The sequence below is a fragment of the Manis pentadactyla genome, chromosome 1 (genome assembly GCF_030020395.1).
Source record: "Manis pentadactyla isolate mManPen7 chromosome 1, mManPen7.hap1, whole genome shotgun sequence".
Taxonomy (NCBI): Eukaryota; Metazoa; Chordata; class Mammalia; order Pholidota; family Manidae; genus Manis; species Manis pentadactyla.
Window position 1 is genome coordinate 222,301,318 of NC_080019.1, and position 20,166 is coordinate 222,321,483.

A 20,166-nucleotide genomic window follows, 5' to 3' on the forward strand; every position below is an offset into this window, starting at 1 on the left:
TGCATGCTAATCTCAATACCCCCCTACTCCTCCCCCCCCTTATCCCTCCCTACCCACCCATCCTCCCCAGTCTCTTTCCCTTTGGTACCTGTTAGTCCATTCTTGAGTTCTGTGATTCTGCTGCTGTTTTGTTCCTTCAGTTTTTCCTTTGTTCTTATATTCCACAGATAAGTGAAATCATTTAGTATTTCTCTTTCTCTACTTGGCTTGTTTCACTGAGCATATTACCCTCCAGCTCCATCCATGTTGCTGCAAATGGTAGGATTTGCCCTTTTCTTATGGCTGACTAGTATTCCATTGTGTATATGTACCACATCTTCTTTATCCATTCATCTATCGATGGACATTTAGGTTGCTTCCAATTCTTGGCTATTGTAAATAGTGCTGCGATAAACTTAGGGGTGCACTGATCTTTCTCATACTTGATTGCTGCATTCTTAGGGTAAATTCCTAGGAGTGCAATTCCTGTTTTGAGCATTTTGATGTACCTCCATACTGCTTTCCACAATGGTTGAACTAACTTACATTGCCACTAGCAGTGTAGGAGGGTTCCCCTTTCTCCACAGCCTCGCCAACATTTGTTGTTGTTTGTCTTTTGGATGGCAGCCATCCTTACTGGTGTGAGGTGATACCTCATTCTAGTTTTAATTTGCATTTCTCTGATAATTAGCGATGTGGAGCATCTTTTCATGTGTCTGTTGGCCATCTGTATTTCTTTTTTGGAGAACTGTTCAGTTCCTCTGCCCATTTTTTAATTGGGTTATTTGTTTTTTGTTTGTTGAGGCGTGTGAGTTCTTTATATATTCTGGACGTCAAGCCTTTATCGGATGTGTCATTTTCAAATATATTCTCCCATACTGTAGGGTTCCTTTTTGTTCTATTGATGGTGTCTTTTGCTGTACAGAAGCTTTTCAGCTTAATATAGTACCACTTACTCATTTTTGCTGTTGTTTTCCTTGCCTGGGGAGATATGCTCAAGAAGAGGTCACTCATGTTTATGTCTAAGAGGTTTTTGCCTATGTTTTCTTCCAAGAGTTTAATGGTTTCATGACTTACATTCAGGTCTTTGATCCATTTTGAGTTTACTTTTGTATATGGGGTTAGACAATGGTCCAGTTTCATTCTCCTACATGTAGCTGTCCAGTTTTGCCAGCACCATCTGTTGAAGAGACTGTCATTTCGCCATTGTATGTCCATGGCTCCTTTATCAAATATTAATTGACCATATATGTCTGGGTTAATGTCTGGATTCTCTAGTCTGTTCCATTGGTCTGTGGCTCTGCTCTTGTGCCAGTACCAAATTGTCTTGATTACTATGGCTTTATAGTAGAGCTTGAAGTTGGGGAGTGAGATCCCCCCTACTTTATTCTTCTTTCTCAGGATTGCTTTGGCTATTCAGGGTCCTTGGTGTTTCCATATGAATTTTTGAATTATTTGTTCCAGTTCATTGAAGAATGTTGCTGGTAGTTTCATAGGGATTGCATCAAATCTGTATATTGCTTTGGGCAGGATGGCCATTTTGACTATATTAATTCTTCCTAGCCATGAGCATGGGATGTGTTTCCATCTGTTAGTGTCCCCTTTAATTTCTCTTAAGAGTGACTTGTAGTTTTCAGAGTATAAGTCTTTCAGTTCTTTGGTTAGGTTTATTCCTAGGTATTTTATTTTTTTTGATGTAATTGTGAATGGAGTTGTTTTCCTGATTTCTCTTTCTGTTGATTCATTGTTAGTGTATAGGAAAGCCACAGATTTCTGTATATTGATTTTGTATCCTGTAACTTTGCTGTATTCCGATATCAGTTCTAGTAGTTTTGGGGTGGAGTCTTTAGGGTTTTTTATGTACAGTATCATGTCATCTGCAAATAGTGACAGTTTAACTTCTTCTTTACCAATCTGGATTCTTTGTATTTCTTTGTTTTGTCTAATTGCCATGGCTAGGACCTCCAGTACTATGTTAAATAACAGTGGTGAGAGTGGGCATCCCTGTCTAGTTCCCGATCTCAGAGGAAATGCTTTCAGCTTCTCGCTGTTCAATATAATGTTGGCTGTGGGTTTATCATGGATGGCCTTTATTATGTTGAGGTACTTGCCCTCTATTCCCATTTTGCTGAGAGTTTTTATCATGAATGGATGTTGAACTTTGTCAAGTGCTTTTTCAGCACCTATGGAGATGATCATGTGGTTTTTGTCTTTCTTTTTGTTGATGTGGTGGATGATGTTGATGGACTTTTGAATGTTGTACCATCCTTGCATCCCTGGGATGAATCCCACTTGGTCATGGTGTATGATCCTTTTGATGTATTTTTGAATTCGGTTTGGTAATATTTTGCTGAGTATTTTTGCATCTATGTTCATCAGGGATATTAGTCTGTAGTTTTCTTTTTTGGTGGGGTCTTTGCCTGGTTTTGGTATTAGGGTGATGTTAGCTTCATAGAATGAGTTTGGGAGTATCCCCTCCTCCTCTATTTTTTGGAAAACTTTAAGGAGAATGGGTATTATGTCTTCCCTGTATGTCTGATAAAATCCCGAGGTAAATCCATCTGGCCCGGGGGTTTTGTTCTTTGGTAGTTTTTTGATTACCGCTTCAATTTCGTTGCTGGTAATTGGTCTGTTTAGATTTTCTGTTTCTTCCTGGGTCAATTTTGGAAGGTTATATTTTTCTAGGAAGTTGTCCATTTCTCCTAGGTTTCCCAGCTTGTTAGCAATAGGTTTTCATAGTATTCTCCAATAATTCTTTGCATTTCCGTGGGGTCCGTCGTGATTTTTCCTTTCTCGTTTCTGATACTGTTGATTTGTGTTGACTCTCTTTTCTTCTTAATAAGTCTGGCTAGAGGCTTATCTATTTTGTTTATTTTCTCGAAGAACCAGCTCTTGGTTTCATTGATTTTTGCTATTGTTTTATTCTTCTCAATTTTATTTATTTCTTCTCTGATCTTTATTATGTCCCTCCTTCTGCTGACCTTAGGCCTCATCTGTTCTTCTTTTTCCAATTTCGATAATTGTGACATTAGACCATTCATTTGGGATTGCTCTTCCTTTTTTAAATATGCTTGGATTGCTATATACTTTCCTCTTAAGACTGCTTTTGCTGTGTCCCACAGAAGTTGGGGCTTAGTGTTGTTGTTTTCATTTGTTTCCATATATTGCTGGATCTCCATTTTGATTTGGTCATTGATCCATTGATTATTTAGGAGCGTGTTGTTAAGCCTCCATGTGTTTGTGAGCCTCTTTGCTTTCTTTGTACAGTTTATATCTAGTTTTACGCCTTTGTGGTCTGAAAAGTTGGTTGGTAGGATTTCAATCTTTTGGAATTTACTGAGGCTCTTTTTGTGGCCTAGTATGTGGTCTATTCTGGAGAATGTTCCATGTGCACTTGAGAAGAATGTATATCCTGTTGCTTTTGGATGTAGAGTTCTATAGATGTCTATTAGGCCCATCTGCTCTACTGTGTTGTTCAGTGCTTCCGTGTCCTTACTTATTTTCTGCCCAGTGGATCTATCCTTTGGGGTGAGTGGTGTGTTGAAGTCTCCTAGAATGAATGCATTGCAGTCTATTTCCCCCTTTAGTTCTGTTAGTATTTGTTTCACATATGCTGGTGCTCCTGTGTTGGGTGCATATATATTTAGAATGGTTATATCCTCTTGTTGGACTGAGCCCTTTATCATTATATAGTGTCCTTCTTTATCTCTTGTTACTTTCTTTGTTTTGAAGTCTATTTTGTCTGATATTAGTACTGCAACCCCTGCTTTCTTCTCACTGTTGTTTGCCTGAAATATGTTTTTCCATCCCTTGACTTTTAGTCTGTACATGTCTTTGGGTTTGAGGTGAGTTTCTTGTAAGCAGTATATAGATGGGTCTTACTTTTTTATCCATTCTATTACTCTGTGTCTTTTGATTGGTGCATTCAGCCCATTAACATTTAGGGTGACTATTGAAAGATATGTACTTATTACCATTGCAGGCTTTAAATTCGTGGTTACCAAAGGTTCAAGGTTAGCCTCTTTAGTATCTTACTGCCTACCTTAGCTCACTTATTGAGCTGTTATATACACTGTCTGGAGATTCTTTTCTTCTCTCCCTTCTTATTCCTCCTCCTCGATTCTTCATATGTTGGGTGTTTTGTTCTGTGCTCTTTCTTGGAGTGCTCCCATCTAGAGCAGTCCCTATAAGATGTTCTGTGGAGGTCGTTTGTGGGAAGCAAATTCCCTCAGCTTTTATTTGTCTGGGAATTGTTTAATCCCACCATCATATTTGAATGATGATAGTTGTGCTGGATACAGTATCCTTGGTTCAAGGCCCTTCTGTTTCATTGTATTAAATATATCATGCCATTCTCTTCTGGCCTGTAGGGTTTCTGTTGAGAAGTCTGATGTTAGCCTGATGGGTTTTCCTTTATAGGTGACCTTTTTTTTCCTCTCTAGCTGCCTTTAACACTCTTTCCTTGTCCTTGATCTTTGCCATTTTAATTATTATGTGTCTTGGTGTTGTCCTCCTTGGATCCTTTCTGTTGGGGGTTCTGTGTATTTCCATGGTCTGTTCAATTATTTCCTCCCCAGTTTTGGGAAGTTTTCAGCAGTTATTTCTTCTAAGATACTTTCCTTCTCTTTTCCTCTCTCTTCTTCTTCTGGAACCCCTATAATACGGATGTTGTTCCTTTTGGATTGGTCACACAGTTCTCTTAATATTGTTTCATTCCTGGAGATCCTTTTGTCTCTCTCTATGTCAGCTTCTGTGAGTTCCTGTTCTCTGGTTTCAATTCCATCAATGGCCTCTTGCATCCTATCCATTCTGCTTGTAAACCCTTCCAGAGTTTGTTTCATTTCTGCGACCTCCTTTCTGGCATCTGTGATCTCCCTCCGGACTTCATCCCATTTCTCTTGCGTATTTCTCTGCATCTCTGTCAGCATGTTTATAATTCTTATTTTGAATTCTTTTTCAGGAAGACTGGTTAGGTCTGTCTCCTTCTCTGGTGTTGTCTCTGTGATCTTTGTCTGCCTGTAGCTTTGCCTTTTCATGGTGATAGGAATAGTTTGCAGAGCTGGGACGAGTGACGGCTGGAAGGACTTCCTTTCTTGTTGGTTTGTGGCCCTCCTCTCCTGGGAGAACAGCGACCTCTAGTGGCTTGTGCTGGGTAGGTGCACATAGACAAGGCTTCTGCTTCCTGCCGGGCTGCTATGGAGTTAATCTCCGCTGTTGCTGTGGGCGTGGCCTGGCTCGGGCAGCTACTCCAAAGTGGTGGAGTCGTGTTGGAGCAGGAGCTGCTGGGAGGCTATTTATCTCCGTAAGGGGCCTCCCTGCTCCCTGCAGCCCAGGGGTTAGGGTGCCCAGAGATCCCCGGATTCCCTACCTCTGGATTAAGTGACCCGCCCTGCCCCTTTAAGACTTCCAAAAAGCACCCGCCAAAACAAAACAACGACCACAAAAAAAAAATAATTTTTAAATTAAAAAAAAAAAAAAAAGTGGCCGCTCTTTTTTTTTTATTCTCCGGCGCCAGCCTCAGGCATCTGCTCACCGGTCTTGCTGCCCTGTTTCCCTAGTATTGGGGTCCCTATCCCTTTAAGACTTCCGAAAAGCGCTCGCCAAAACAAAACAGAAAAAAAAAAATTTGGTTGCGCGCTTTTCTTATGTCCTCCGGTGCCCGGCCTCTGGTGCTCGCTCACTGTTCTTGCTGCCCTGTTTTCCTAGTATCCAGGGCCCCCTGGGCACGTACTGTGTCTTCGCTCTGGCCAGGATGGCTGGGGCTGGGTGTTCGCAGTCCCGGGCTCCGTCTCCCTCCCGCTCTGCCTATTCTTCTCCCACCGGGAGCTGGGGGAGGGGCGCTCGGGTCCCGTGGGGCCGGGGCTTGTATCTTACCCCCTTTGCGAGGCGCTGGGTTCTCTCAGGTGCGGATGTGGTCTGGATATTGTCCTGTGTCCTCTGGTCTTGATTCTAGGAAGGGTTGTCTTTGTTATATTTTCATAGATATATGTGGTTTTGGGAGGAGATTTCTGCTGCTCTACTCACGCCGCCATCTTCTGATCTTCTCGTGTTCCCCTAAATTTCACATGCTGAAGTCCAAACTCCCAGCACCTCAGACTGTGACTGTATCTGGAAATGGGGTCTTTAAGGAGGTGGTTAAGTTAAATGAAGTCACTAGGGTGGGCCCTAATCCAGTACGACTGTGTCATTCCAAGAAGATAGGATGCAGACACACTCAGAGGAAGGACCGTGTGAAGACCCAAGGAGAGCGGGACCATTTGAAGCCAAGGAGAAGGGCTCAGAAGACACCTTCCAAGCAGCATCTTGATCTTGGGCTTCTAGCCTCCGGAATTGAGAGAAAATTAATTTCTGTTGTTTAAGTCACCCAGTCTGTGGTGTTTGTTAAGGCAGCCCTAGCAAACTAATTCAGAAGGGAAAAGCAGGATGTCTTTGCATTTCTATACGAGGAAGGTAGCAAAGTTTTATGCTTTAAAGGTAAAGTCTAGGAAATTACCAATACTAAAGGAGCCGTGTGGCTTTTCAGTTGGTAGTTTGGTTTCATCTGCTCCGTTGCCCACGCTGACCTTGCTTCCTGTGCCTTTGGGCTGAAGGGCCTGTAGGGAATCTCTGCTAACCCAACAGTCAGAGAGAATTTTACCTAAGATGCTAAACTTCCCCCCCAGCAGTAGCTATAGCATTGCCTAGTTAAAGGGGATCAGAAAGGCCACTGTAACCAGACTGCCTGCCATTGCAATGCCATTAGCTGATGACCTTCTTTAAGTTTTCTAAAATAATTCTCAGTCAAGTCAATTCTTGGAATTGTTCATACCCTGTGCATTCAACTATTTTCCCTTACAGAGAAAGGGGTTAGCATGTGGGCAGTCCCCACACACTTCAGCCACACAGCTCCTCTTCCAGTGCATGGAGCCAAATCAGAGAGCACCTTGGGGCTGATGTGGCAGGTGGGCAGGGGGCCCAGATGCAGGGCTTTATGGGGCATGTCAAGGTTTGGGGCCTTAATCTTAAAAATTAAAATCAACAGTATAAACTACCAACTGTGCTAACAACTTACACATTTTTTTCAAAACTCTTTCCAAATTTCAATCGTATTTATACTCACAAAGACCTTACATATGGCCAAAGCAGGAAAAGGTATATTTTACATTCCTGAGACCCATATCAGAATTAGAGTTTGAGATAAAGTAAAATTCCCTTACTTTAAGCTAATGCCAAAATGATGTGATTTATGAAAACTACTAAAAGAAAATTTCTCTTTACTTTTAAGAATTTATAAATAGAGATTGTCTGTGAGTTTAGGGGGGAGTGTCTCCAGGTTTTAATGAGTAATCAAAAACGAGTTTGTAATCTGTTGTATTTTACGTAAGTGAATGATTTTTAACTGCCAGGAAATGCTTGATTCTTTCAAAAATGTTTTGAGATGGCCCTCCCCCAAAAATGGATGTTTTACATTATTAAGTCAGTTCTTTAGGAATGTTGACACTTACATTTAGTTGACCCTTCGGTATCATTCCTGGGCTATCAATAATATTAATTAAAGCATCGAGATACAATATTTGTTCATACATCTCCCCTCCTGAGGGTATGTTTGTATTTTAGGGTGAAAATGTAAAGCCCTCTTCACAGATGCTAATGCCACCTGCTTTAAAATAAAAATGCTCTTCCCATGCTTTGCTCCTTATGTTATTGCAAAAAAAAAAAAAGTAGAAAACGAAAGGGCTGCATCCTTGCTCATCTACCACTAGACCCGGTGAGAAGGAAAAAACATATTCCACCCCCAACCCGCCCCTGCACTGCTGGCCCCCGCTCCCTCCTTTCTCCTTGGGGTCTCCACTTCCAATCCCCTGCCACAGGCAGGACAGGAGCACAGAGCAGTCGGTTTCCTCGGGGAACCTCCGACCAGTGGGGTTAAGCAAGGAGTCTATAAATGATGCTGGGAAGCTGGACTCGTTACCAAGGCTGAAGATATGTGGACCTCAAATCTAGACCTTGAAATTGGAAGGAAATCCTAATGGAAATATCACTTTGCTGTCAGCTATACATCCCTTCCTTCCCCCTCCTATTGTCTGTATCACTGCAGTCTTTAAAAAGTCTTAGGCTCCCAGTGGGACTTTTTAATCAATGTGTTTATGTATGGAAGGAAGAGAGAGGTTAGAAGATTTAGAATCCAATTAACTTTGCACCTGAGGATTGCTGGATAACTCGGAACAAGTCACTCTGCTCCAGAAAACGCATATGAATACTTGAGAGTAATGAAGATAATAAAAGGTGACAGTGAACTAGAAGCCAGGTACTATAATTTTTCCTTTCCTGTGTCCTATTTACAGTAGAAAACATTTTGGACAGTACTTCATACTGTGGAGTGGTGCCATACATGATCTGTACAACCAAATATGATAACTCTGTTTAGAGACAGAGAATTATGTGGGTGAGATTCATACAAAGTGCAAGAATACTTAACTTTTTCCAAGTCACTGGGCTTTTATAACTCTTAGAACTATCAAGGGAAGACATTAGAAGTTGTATACTAAATATCTAACTAATATCTAAAACTCCTCCAATCCAGTTACATATCCTATGATTTTAGAGCTAGATACTGAAATTGTAAGCCCCAGTACACAGATGTGGTCACCTACTGTAAGTACTGGCCTGCAACCAAGTATATACACAGTAACACTGGCAAGGGGACCTAATACAAAGAAATTTAATTAAGATATTATAACATAATTGTGCTCTATAACTAAAATGGCTTTTAAAGTAATTTGTGGAGACTTAAACTTCTGGAAAGATAGAGCTGACATAGTTGTTCCTATTCCTTCTGCTAGGCACATCTAAAACCTTGAATATTATGTGTCATACAGACATTAGAAGAGTTTGAAATGAAAGGGGGAGAGAAAAAGGCAGATGGGCTAGAGACCTCTAAACTAAGGAATGCTCAATGACTTCAGGGGAAAATAACTCACCAAGGACTGAGCAAATCTCTACAGAAACAAGAAAAGCCAATCCACATATGCCAACACCAAGACAACGCATATGTTAGAATGATCAGATAGGGTCTGCAAGCAGCCATCATAAAAATGATTCTGAGCAGCTCCTAATACACTTGAAATAGTTGACATGACAGAATGCCTCAGCAAAGAAATAGAAAGTGCTAGCAAATGAAATGTAAACCTTAACACTGTATGCAAAAATTAACTCAAAATTGATCATGGACCAAAGTGTAAAATGCAAAACCATAGAAGTTTTTTAACATAGGAGACAATCTTCAGGACCTAATAGGGATATAGGCAAAGATTCCTTAGACGTGACACCAAAAACATGATTCATAAAGAAACACAACCGTTGAGTTGGACTCCCTCGAAATTAAATTTAAACGTTTGCTCTGTGAAACACCCTGGTAAGAAGATAAAAAGATAAGCTACAAACTTGAAATATATCTGACAAAGATCTCATATCTAATATATATTAATAACTCTCATAACTCAACAATAAAACAAAGTAAAACATAACCTGGTTAGAGACCAGATAAAGGACATGTGAATCCTTTTGTACTATCTTTTGCACCTTTCTGTGAATTTATAGTTATTTTTTAAGGCAAAAAAATTGTGGCACAAGGTGGGAGGGGGTCAACTGATATCTTTCCAAAAGAGACAGTTAAATTAATTGTGGTTTGTTTAGGAAAATCAAGGTGTAGGTATTATAGAGACAGGGTTTTCTAGTTCTTATTTTTCATACAGTTTTTGCATTTGTTGATACATTCACAATGTATCATGCACAAAAAAGTTTATATAAACCATATGTTTACAGATCAAGAAGTTGAACATGACCACCACCATAGAAGGCCCCAGTACATGACTGTTATTCCAGACCCTACGTCCCCAGAGATAACCACTCTCCTCACATTGGTGATACTCGTTCCCCTCCTTTAAAAGTTTCCTTTCTATGTATGTATCTCTAAACAGCAAGTTTGTATAGCCTTGTGTGTTTTGCGCTTTATATACATGGAAGCATACTGCTTGGATTCTCCTGTATGTCACTTTTTTTGCTACTATTGCCTTTGGGGTGTATCACTGATGACTGTGGCTGTAGTTAGTTCCCTTTCAATGCTAAATAGTATTCTTTGTATGACATGCTCTCAGGTGAACATTCTGGTTTACTACTCATGGATATTACACCAAACCCCTTTTTTCTCTCCTTCTTGGGAGCCATCTGAGCAGAGGGAATGTGTTCTCTGTTGTTTTCAGCCAGGTCCAGTTGGAACTGAGATGAGGTCAATACCTCTGTGGAATGCTGGGCTGCCATGTCAGGAATGTGACTAGCCTGCAGCGTGGTCTGCCCATTCTGTGCTATCAGTCTTATCAGTGGTAATGGCGATATATTTTGCCTGCATTTGCCTCACTCTTTTTAACTAATCAAATTGTTTCATCTAGGTAGGGAAAAACAGATCATATGTTGGCTCCCTCTTTTGAATGTTCCCTCATTCACATCCTAATTACAAAATTTATTCTTTTTCTTGATTTTTCTTATGTGTTGACCTCTCCTTCTTTTTGAACTCTCCTTGCATGAATCCAAGACACCACATGTCATGGTTCTCCTCTTCTCGTTTAGCTTTCTCTCTGTAAGTTCTTTTATCTAACAAACCTTGAATGTTTACCATGAGGTGGGTACTGTGCTGGAGACCCACTTGTTTAATCTTCTAGATCAATTTTAGAATCATTTGTCAAGTGAAAAAAAACGTTGTATTGATGTATGGATTTGGGATAATGACTATCCTTGCAATATTTACATCTCTTGTTTGGAAAACCTGTGATGTCTGCTTTCTTTTGGTGTGTGTCAGCTGATTTTTTTAATCAGTAGGGTATTTTTCCCATGTATTTTCTTAATATTGCCATTTAGGTTTATCCCAAGTAATGCTTTGGTGCTTACTGTTAATGGGATACACAGATATAGAGACATCTGTGTATGTGAGTTTTATGTGTGTGTTTGTGTGTGCAGTATGTCTTTTTCTTTTTAAATTGTATTTTCTGAGTAATGTGTTGAAAAGCTACTAGGATATATATATTATATATGTGCATTCATATGTGTATGTGTATATACATATATGTAAAATATATTTTATATGTAATATAACATGTATGTCTTTTATAGAAAGACTGGGTATATAACCTTGGATATATATCTCTACTCTCTATTATACTTTTAATTATAATAGACTTTAAGTTGATTCTATTGGATTATTTAATAAAAATATATCATTTGCAAATAAAAATGATCATTTGTTTTATTTTATTCCACATTTTCCTGTTTTTCATCTTTTTTCAGATTATTAGAAACAATATTAAATGTGGAATTCTGGTTCCATTCTAATTTAACATGTATGTTTCTAGCATTTCATCCTTATGCATGATATTAGATATTGATTTGGGATAGAAATCTGTTGACTTATTAAGAAAAGCTTGAGTAATAGTCTTAAAGAGATATTTAAATAGGTAATGAGCATTAAATTCATCAAAGTGCCATTAAAACTTATTGAAACTGGTTCATGGTTTTCCCTATTTGCTGTTAATAACATACTGGTATCTTAATGCATTATTTTAATATATTGGCTAATTCTATTAGTTATTTTTTAAATGAACCTCATACCATAAGTAAGACAGGTCTCTAGAATACATTTTAATACTGTCTTTAACACATGTAGATATCAGGATTTGTTAATGTTGGAAAATGACCAAGGTCACTTTCTATGTATTTTCTGTGGTCCAGAATATTTCATAAAGCACAAGAATTATCCATTGCTTTAATCTTAAAGCATTCCTGCTTAACATAATTTGGGTCAAGAGCCTTTAATAACTTCCTTAATTTATCCCTTGGTTATCTTTTATTTGAGTTTCCTATTTCTTCTTGAGTCAAGATTTTATATGTTTTTTTCAGAGAAATTATTTCTTTCATTATGTTTTCATACATATTATACCCATGTGCATAGTATTCTTTTCATTTTTACTTCTCTGTTATCTCTGTAGTTATATATTTTTTCTTTCTAATTTTACTCATTAGGTTTTCTTATGTCCTTAGAAATTTGTCCACTTTAAAATTTTTTTAAAGATCCAGTTTTAAAATAACCAATTTCTACATTCTCATTATTCCCTTCAGTTGCTTGCCTCAGGTTTAAAGTACTTGTTCTCAATTAATTCTTAAAGTAAATGCACAAAAGGCAATCGTTGTATAAAGAACACATTGACAACACTTCATATGTCCTACTATGTAATGTTCAATTTTCATTATTTTTAAATTTGTTTATTTAATTTTTAAAATACTTTATTTTATCAATAGCTATTTGGGGAGACAATTTAAACATTTTTAAGTACTATGAGTTTTTGGCTTTGAACTCCCATTGTTAATTTAAGATGTGTAGCTAACATTTTACTATTTCGTTTTGAAATAATTAAAATAAGCAGAAAACTACAGAGAGTAATACGGTATATATTCAGATGTCCATAACCCATAATTGATAGATGTTAACTCTTGTCATGCTTGTTTTAGCAATTATCTTAAAGAAATAAAGTATTTCATATAAAGTTTGAAACCCACTTTTACATCCTCCACACCTTCTCCTCTCCATGTTTTTCTCTCCAGAGAGATCCTCATTCCTGAGGATGGCTTGTATCTTTTCTGTTCACATATGTATATAGTTGCTTTTAGATATTTTTAATTTAAATATTTTTAAATATTTTTTTACACAAACAGTATAATAAAAAACATTGTGAATCTTGCTTTTCACCCAGCATTATATTTTGATACATAAAAGGCACATTTATTCATTTTAGTGGCCATGTTGGATTCTGTCATTTAGATGTCCATTCTCCTAGTTGTTCCAGCTGCTGTAATGAACATCCTTATGTGTTTCCATGTGCATGTGTGTATGTGCAAGAGTTCAGGTGCACACCTGAAGGTGGATGTGGTTATTATTACCAAATTACTTTCCTAAGAGGTTTACCAGTTTGCACTCCTGCAAGAAGTTGATGAACATTCCTCTCACGACATGCTTGCTGACAGTATTAATTATTAGAGCATGATATGTTGTCATAGTTTTAATTTGCATTTTCCGAATTCCTACTGAGATTGGGCATCTTTTAACCATTTACTGGGTTTTCTCATTTATGAATTACCCATCCATATCCTATCCATTTTTTTATTGAGTTACCTTCTCATTGATTTGTAGCCATTATTTATAGGTTCTGGATAGGGGTGCTTTTCCTGTTAAAGTCTTGCAAATACCTTTTCCACTTCATCGTCTTTTAACTTAGTTTATAATGAGATTTTTTATATACAAGGTTTTATTCTCATGTCAAATTTATCAACCTTTTATAATTTGGTCCTTTTTGCTTCAGTAACATAAAAAAATTATCCTAAAAATATTTTAGGCATTTTGCCTTTCACATTTAGCTCTTTGATCCTTTTTTTTTTTTTTTTGTATGCTGTTGTGAAGCAAAATGAGGGAGAAAGAATGGATAAAATCATAGACCTCCATATTACCTGTCCAACGTGAGATAAATGAGGAACAGCCTGTACTTACCTTTGGAAAGAACAGCTGATGAACAGGCTAAGTCACGCCTTCAGAATGTTATCGACAGTATCACTTGCTCCAGCTTATTTAAGAGCTTCTAATGTATATCAATAATTTTTTTTTTCTGGAGGCTGGAATATATGGCAAAATACTTCATTTTTCCTACGTGATGGCTAAGATGAGTACCAGCAATGCAAAAAATTAATCAACTCCTTCAAGGCTGCCACTTGCCTCAGTCAAGGGGGTGCTGCCCCCGAACAGGGAGGACCGGCTAGCAAAGAGGGAGTGGGAAACAGAGACTTGGTTATCTCTTGAGTCTCACAATCATAGCTTGACTACTGTTTAACGTCAGTTTAATGTAGCTTCATTATTTTGTAAGCATTGTAAATTTCCAGATTGAAGGACACATTCAAATGTATATGTGCAAAAGCATTCCAAAACCAAAAATAATTAATTATTTTAGAGTTAGGGGTTCATAAGACCCTCTTCCAATCCCTTGCTAGGTCAGCACTAAACAAGGATCAGCCTCCTAGCAGAGCCTTTTTATTGTGCCTTGGTAGAAGTTTGCTAACACAACTTTTCCCCATATCTGAGGTTGTGGATGATTTCTTTAATAGATATTTCATATGCTGTTCTTATCCAGCTAAAATATATCTGAGCAAGAAGGCTAAACTTGATTGAAAATCTGGCTGTTCAGAGAATGCTTTAGGTGTACTCTACTCTGTAATGCAGTAGTACCACTGCCGTGCAGCCCCGAGGAAGTCCCCTGAACTACCCTCTGGAAGGTCTCTTTGTCGTCCCAAGGCGCTGCCCACTGTGCCAGACAGGGGCACACGCCAGCAGGAGCTTTGCTTGGCCGCTAAAATGCAGACACAGGAAGAATACATTAGATGTATGGTCAACAATAACATGTCATGCGCTTCAACATTTGTGAAAACAATATGAAGACATCATGTCAGAGCACCACATTCTAAAGAAATTAGTTTAACACTTATTTTATTAGGCAAGCTTGGGATAGATATTGATTTATGCGAAGTATATGAAGGCTATCCTCTGAAGAGCTCCAGCATGCCCTGATGCAACTCCGAGCATTGCTTTGATAACTCTCTCTTGGGAAAATTAGATGAAAGCTTGCCCTAGGAGTGATTAAGAGATTTATGAGATCTATACACCCACATGAAAGCTCAGGATTTTAGGCTTGTACTAATTGTTTCCAACCCTAGGTCCCAAAACTCTGACTCCACTATTGAGGTATCTTAAAAGATACTGCAAAATGTGCTTCAGGAGTCCCACAGTTGTTTAATTCACATGTTACTTCCTACTTCCTAATGTCTGATCCAGACTCTGTAAAAGATAACATTTGAAAACTGAGCTCCACCAGTGTTTAAAACTTTGGAAAAATACTGTGTGCGGTTTCTAAGTATTATTTGAACTGTAACAGACACACAAACCCACTTGTTCAAAAGGGTTGAATGCCATATTTTAATGCACTGGAGAGCATTAATGTCTGATCTTGGGCTCTTTGGTGAAATCATTTAGGTACAAATTTGAAAATAATGTTTGCTTTGACATCTTTTTATATTTAATTGAACTTCTTATAAATGCAACATTATTCTTAAAAACTTATGTGGCTTTGCATGCATGTCTTTATCAATTATTCAAGACTGAGCATGTCTATCACATTAGATTATACATTCTGTATCAGCTTTTGTGTCCTGCCAATAATTTTTACAGTAGGTGTAACATTCATTGGGGTTTTCTGGTGACAGTAGTACCATGCTTCCACCTATAGACAGTATTAGCAGTGAAACCAAATCTTGAACATAATATGCAAAACAAACCCCATTTTAATGTTTTGAAACTTTAAGTGACTATTTGATAAAAATATGCATTGCAGTATACAAAGGATTTTTAAAAATAACTACACCTAACATCACATTATGGTAGAAAATAAATTTTAAAATATTTTCTACAAAATAAAAAATCTTTTTGCCAATGTCTCTGAAATTTGCACACTTATGTACTTCAATTATGTGAGCAATAGTTAGATGATGTTAATGAATAAAATGCAGGAAAACATCCAGCATCCAGAATCCATTTGATTGCCCCTGAAAATGCAAAATGAGTAGGTTTGAAGAGTGTTATTTGCTCCTATTAAATGAATAAGATTTTCTCCTTATTTTGCAGACAAAACAAAGTACAAAAGTGTGCTGAATGTTGAAGCTGATAAAAGACTCAGCTGTCATAACTGCTCGGATAATAACCCTTGCTTTCCAATTATCAGTTTGTCAAAACAGCCTAATTATTTTCTCTGGTTTTATAAAAACATAAAAACTGTTATAAATGGGAGCATATAAGGCAGGTTGAAACCACTACAGTTCTATTTTTAATTTGTTTTACATATCCAGATTCTGTAAAAGATAACATTTGAAAACTGAATTCCACACTGTTGTTTAAAACTTTGGAAAAATACTGTGTTCAAATAACACAAAAATTAAAAATGCTGGCTTTTAAGTTACACAAGTAAGCGTTAAATATACTTCAACAGTCATCTCTAAGTTTCGTTTGCTTTTGTCATTTTTTAGGCACTGAATACCCAAGACCTAATTCTTATTTTGAAAATTGAATCTGCCGGAACAGCCAATTTCAGCATTGTCCTCCAGACAACAGATACAAAAAAGAAAAAAAGGTATTTTTACAGTCTGTAGTATTTACCAAGGTTCTTTTGTAGGCTTGCATGTTTGCACTGCCACTCAGTGGCTTCTCAGTTTCTCCTGGTCCTCTGCCAGTTTGAATAAGGTCTGAACATCTAGCTTAAGTCAGCTGATTAAGTCAGTTGCAGGACTTAGCTGCATTTTCTATTCAGGCTTTATCTGAAGTAGAATTCTCTATTAAACAAGGACAAAGAAATGTGGAGAAATGCTCTCTTTAAACAAGATGCATACTTTAGAGAAAAACTTAGGGGAGGTACCAGGTAAGATTGGGTATTGCTCTAACTCGTCTGGTCGGCTCTATTGTTCCTGGTTTGATTTGACTTTGAATTTCCTTTCAAAGTTTGAGTGAGTCCCTTGCAATCTGATTTTTTCAGTTTTTCTAGGGCTTCTTTAAGGAATCAAAATCTTACCCACCATGCCCAATTATCAAAACCATTGTAGCCTTTGTTCTTCTCAGACCATTTAGACCATAATCTCATCTCCGCTTCAGCCATCTTCTTTCCACTTAAAATTTACAAAGGAAAAAGAGAAAAACTTCATTTGCTTTCTCAAGTTACTGCCTGATTTCTGTGCTTCTTTATAGGCTTCTCACCCAATAGAAAAGGAGAGATTAAAACATCGACAAGCATGACAGTAATTCTAGCTTGCTTGAGGGGCATCCAAGGATCCTTTTTTAACTGGAATGGAATTTCTTTTATTCCAAGCTTGCCTGCTGCCCTCTGTATGCACATACATGGTCTTCAGAGTCACAGCTTGCCTTATTTGGAAGGATCTAGGCCTCTTTTCCCAGAATTTTACATTTTAAACAAAAAACACACTTAAAGACAATACAAAAAACGGTTTTAAATAGAGCAAACTATAATGAAAATGTCTCTTTAAACAAAAAAATACCTTTCATGTATATAACAGCTAAAATGACCATTCTCTCACCCTCTAATTTCCTGTATCTCTCCCTTAATTCTGTATTCATTTCATGCTACCTAATTGACACAGAGAGTGGAAACTGTAATCAGGCTGTAACTACAGACCCTGGTAATTTGCCTCTTTAAATCAAATCAGTAATGTAAAGGATGCAGACATCAGTGTTGTTTATGCTTCTGACTAGATTACAGCTGATACCTTGACTCTGACTCGCTGTTAACTTTCACCTCTTAGAGAGTACACGAAACCCCAACCTACGCAGCTTCAAGGGACATTCAGATTGTTATTATGGAATTTGGTTCAAGTGAACAAATTCCAGAAATCCCAGATAGAACTGGGATAAAGGGGGCACTTGGGTTCTTTATTAGGTGAGAAAAATGATGGGTGTATAGACAAACAGGAGACAGAAAACACACTTGGTTAATGGGGATGGCATTGGTAGAGATAGAAACCTTTACGTAAGCATGTGTTATCTCCTCCACAGACTGGTGTGTGTGTGTGTGTGTGTGTGTGTGTGTGTGTGTGTGTGGTGTGTGTGTGTGTTTAGGAAGGTGTGGGTGTTCTGGGGGCAGTTCCGTCTTCAGTTAATTGGGCCATGAAAGAGGTTAAAGGGACTTGAAAGCTCGGTACTTGACTGAGAAGAAAAGAACAGTAATGAACTCAGAAAGAGATCAGTTCACTGTTTCTTCCCATTTACAAGACACTGAGACTATAATCAATCACTATTTTTAGAGAAAATAATGATGAACTGAATGGGGATGAGCAGAAAGCCCATGATTTACAGAACTGTTCATCACAGAGGTTCATATAACCAGAGCAACATATTGTCTTCATTATGAATCATAAGAAAATTGTTCATTTCCATTGACTTTCTTTTGGCTGTGATGCATTACTTATATTTTGCAAGATGACACAAATGGTGTCTTGGTGAGCATTTCTTAAAAGAATTTCTCACTGGTTAAAAAATTCAAAGCTTTCTCTGGATGATTCTAAATCATGCCATATTTCCTTTGGCAAATTTTTATAAATCTGGCCTTTAGATATTTTGGGGAACATCAGTATCATGTGAGAAATCACTATGTCTTTGTAGAATCTGTAAACCCCTGAAATTAGATGCTATATTTGGGGAGATAAGTGTATATTCCTAAAAAAAGAAGTCAGAGAAGTGTCATCAGATGTTCAAAAGGGTCTGGAAAAAAAATTTTTTTAATTAAGAAACCCTGTTTTGGGGCTTTAAATGATACCGCTTTGCTCTGGATATACAAGTTTTTTTAACTTCCTTATTCAATGGCCCAGTGTATGTTCTGTTGACTTCCATCAGTGCTTCAGATTCAGGAGAGGGGATGCTCACACTTGATTCTGTGTGGCAGGCAAGAGTCCAATAAAATAAATATAGCTATCAAAAAAATTATATTGTGACTGGCAATAACCAAAAAATTAAGGCAACTTTTCTTTTTGCTTTTAAACTTTTAGCAAACTTTCCACAATGATGCTCCTTTGACCATTGTAAGACTAGAGGATGTAAATCATAGTAATCACAATTTTCTGATCCTGTGAGTGAAAGTCACTATAAATAAATACCTAATTTCAGCCATAATAATAGAAGTGGCTGTCAGAGTGACAAAAAAAATACTTAAATCCTTTTGTGGTGACACCTGACTCCCAGAATAAATCCCAAATTCCTTCCAATAGCTTTGTAACCTAACCACAAGTCTACAGATTTGCCAGTAACAGGGTATCTTGGCCTAGGCACTATGACACTGGGACTCTGTGGCAGGAGACTGTCCTGTGCATGGGTTGATGGTTAGTAGCAGTCCTCAGGCCTCTACCCATTAGATGCCAGTAGCCACCCACCCCCACCCACAAACACACATTTATATCAACCAGAGGTGTCTCTAGACATCGACACATGTCCACTGGGGGCCAAAATCACCCCTGGTTGAGACCCACCAACAGTCTTTTAACACCCTCACGCTTGACTCTCCTACCATAATGAGCTTGAATTTCGTATAAGTTCATGTAATGAACTTTCAATTTCAGAATGCAAACTGTTCTTTCTCCTCTGTATTTTTGCCCCTTCTATGCCCTTTATGTGTGCAATATTCTCCTTCCTCATTTATGCTTGGCAAACTCTATCTTATCTTCTTTATAGCTTGATCCAGAAGTCTGGGTGAGGTAGGCACAACTTCCACCCCCATGTCCCCTTTCAAGCATGACCCTGCTATATAGAATAGTTGAACATTTGCTTATCTGTATCATCTATTAAATCAAAAATTGCAAGAGGTCAAGGATCATTACTGAGCTCTTCACTCGTGTGTCTCCATTGCTTGGTGCACAATAAAGAGTCATTGAATGAAGTAACATTTGAGCCCAAACAAAGTTTATTCAGCACAACTACAATGATACTTTTTAGAAGTACATTCTCTAGTCCAGTTATTAAGCATGAAGATTTCATAAAATAACCTTAACCTTGGAGAAAACCAGGTACAACGTGTGTCAAACACAACTCACTGTTTCAGCTTAATTCTTTCCATGCTTTTGACCTTTATAAATCTCCTTAGCTCAATTTATTATATATTTAAAACCTATGTTTTATCAATTTGGCAGATTTTTGTTTTGCTATCTATTAGCCTGGTAAAGGTCACATCATTAGATGAAGCCTAGTGGCAGAAAAAACACAATAATTTGCCAATGGGAAACACATGAAAAGTGACTTCATTTTTTATGTCGTCCTACAAGTTTTACCTTGGGGTTGATTTTAAATGTTATTATTCAAAGTTGACAATTATGTCTGAAATGAATTCTAGAAAGTACACAGAAGAGAAAAATTACTTAGAATTTAGACTCTAAAACATGGTTATTTTACACAATTAAATAGTAGAAAGGTGCTTATAAAATACCTTGGCTGGTGAGGAATTTAGAAAGCTACTAAATAAAAGATGCTTAAGTAGGTGCACACACCCTGTGCTGTGTGTTTCACTTTGTCTCTAG

At 37.7% G+C, this 20,166-nt stretch overlaps 1 long non-coding RNA gene across 1 annotated transcript in view; it reads left to right on the forward strand.

The window, feature by feature from the left end:
* Positions 1 to 20,166, forward strand: part of LOC118908553 (uncharacterized) — a 191,745-nt gene that overhangs the window by 141,314 nt on the left and 30,265 nt on the right. The window contains exon 2 of the long non-coding RNA XR_005023238.2: positions 16,126 to 16,229. This is a non-coding gene — a long non-coding RNA (uncharacterized LOC118908553). The remainder of the gene's footprint in view (positions 1 to 16,125; positions 16,230 to 20,166) is intronic.